General features: G+C 35.0%; 1 pseudogene; it reads left to right on the forward strand.

Moving 5' to 3' along the window:
- Positions 1 to 249: 249 nt before the first annotated feature.
- Positions 250 to 826, forward strand: LOC143598726 (putative gamma-glutamylcyclotransferase At3g02910 pseudogene; annotated as a pseudogene).
- The last annotated feature ends 1631 nt before the right edge of the window (positions 827 to 2457 follow it).

Genomic DNA, 2457 nt, shown 5'->3' on the forward strand with positions numbered 1-2457 from the left:
TCTTTTTATGTTATAGACATGGTTTAACATCTTTTGTAATATTTGAAGCTAAAATACCTATGCCAAATATTTGTGTTGATTGAATATGTTGCTAATACTTTATATTATTTGTTGATATGTTTTCCACCCTTGTGTAACACGGGTTATTATCCTAGTTCTTTAATATTACGGCAAGTTAAAACCAAGAAAAACATAGTTGTAATTCATTTTTAATCAGTCAAAAGTAACTGCTACTTAAATAAATAATAACCAACAAATAAGCAGAAAAGCTGTTTCTGTTACGTGATTAGCCAATCGGAGATTTAATAAACTCACCGGAAGCAATGACGATATCCGGCTGCCACGTGGACGCACCAAACCAAACACTAATATTCTCCTACGGCACTCTGAAGCACGGATTCGCTAATCACAGACTAATGCAAGACCTAATCTCCAAAAACGACGCCGTATTCATAGGCAATTACACCACGGACCTCCGCCTGCCACTCGTCCACGGTCCGTACGGCGTGCCGTTCCTCCTCAACCTCCCCGGCGCCGCCCGCCACCGCGTCCGCGGCGAGCTGCACGCCGTCTCCGACGCCGGAATCCAACGCCTCCGATCACTGTTCGGGTGGAGGATTGTGACGGTGACGGTGACAGTGGAGTGGTGGTGGAGGCGGAGGCGTATTATGCGCACCGGAGCTTTGCGGAGGATATGTGGCGGAGGAGTGGAGAGGTAGGGTTTGAGGCGTTTGATGGTGAAGTGGCTAAAGGCTATGTGAGGAGAGATTTGAGGCCTAAGGATCGTAGCTTCCGCGAGCAGATTGCATTGTTTTGTGGGATTTGATTTCGGTGATTGTATGTGAGTTTCGTGATCTTCTTCAACAATTATCGTTGTTTGTTGTAATGATTTATGGATTTGGAGGTTCATGTTAAGAAATTAGATTAATCATTCATAACGTGTTATTCGACTCTGATCCATTTCATATGCATTTGATATCGTTTTGGTAAACGAGCTGAGCCGCTAGTAAGCTACTTGTAAAACTTGAGCGTAGGCTAGTTGTAGGTTTTTCTTATTATATATACAAATTATTAATTCATAAAATATAAAGGAGCTGAGCTTGAGCTTGAAAAACGATTCACAAGCTGAACTCAAGCTTTAGAAAAGATGCTCGAAACAAACCAAGCTCGAGCTCTCGTAAGTCAAAACGAGTCAAGTGCGAGCCTAGTTGGGCCGGCTTGCTTGCACTCCTAATGGAAATGCTTGAAATTTGAGTTATATGCGGATGAAAGCAACTGAAGTTGCTACGGCAATAAATCTTCAATCAAACTTGAATACTGATGGCATTATTGTGTGATGTTATTATGTGAGTCGTATAAAATGACAGTCAGATTGCAGTGAGTGTGTGTTTAAGGTTGGAAACTTGTAATAATAAGTTCACTGATTTATGATTCAGTGGACAAGATCTAATACTGAAGTATGATCAAATCTTGATAGGGGCAACAGCAACAATTTGTATGCTGTTAGACTATTATCTGTGAACACGTCATCATCAAGTTGGAAACAGAGCTTCGAATCCCCTCTCCACAACGCACTCATGTGGTTTAAAGCCCTCTTGTCGTCACATCTATCTACCTATTCTAACAAAGTAAAATAATTGTGGACACGTGTCAGTTTGTGGTTAAACATTGTAGTTTTTTCCCTCCAAACTAATTAATATGTCATATATCAATAACTATTCACTTTCCTTTTACACTCCATTTATCTATATCTATACTCTCTACAAGTTTTGCCACTTGTCACTCCCACATTAAACCTCATCATTTTAACAAATTTATAGTAGTAAAATAATATTTAACATTCTTAAAATTTATGCTTTAAAATTTGTTAATTTAATATTTACTTCCTATTTTTTTTCCAAATATTTGATATTTATAATAATCTTTTACTTTAAAACTGTTTTAAAAACTATTGTACAACGACTGTGTATTAATAGTGCTTAATAAGTTTATTGTTTCTTGTATATCAATTATTTATTAAATATTATATTTTCAAGAACTACCCGTATAATACGGGTCTCAAACTAGTATTATATGTATAACATGATTAAATTATTCACTTTCCTTTAAACTTTATTTTATTTATATACTATACATTTTTATAAAAATAAATATGCTTATAAATTATAAATATATGTTTTAAATCTATCCATTTATTTTTGAATTAATTTACTAAACTATAGATATGTTAAAATGTAATGATATACCATTCACTTTCATATATAATAAAGTTTATTATAATCAGTTTCTCTATTTTTTTTATCAATGATTGTTTCAGGTTTTTGTGAAACTTAATTTGATTGTTACGGGTTAAAAGTTGGTAAATAGATTATGTGGTACAAATTAACTACATTTGACTCAAAATTTGTTACGGGTCAAAAATGGGTAATATGAGTACTTTTAAAAGTTTGAGAATGC

Source organism: Bidens hawaiensis, unplaced genomic scaffold, assembly GCF_021521415.1.
Source record: "Bidens hawaiensis isolate Kalapana, Puna unplaced genomic scaffold, B.hawaiensis_p1.1 tig00050764_1, whole genome shotgun sequence".
In the NCBI taxonomy this organism is placed as follows: Eukaryota; Viridiplantae; Streptophyta; class Magnoliopsida; order Asterales; family Asteraceae; genus Bidens; species Bidens hawaiensis.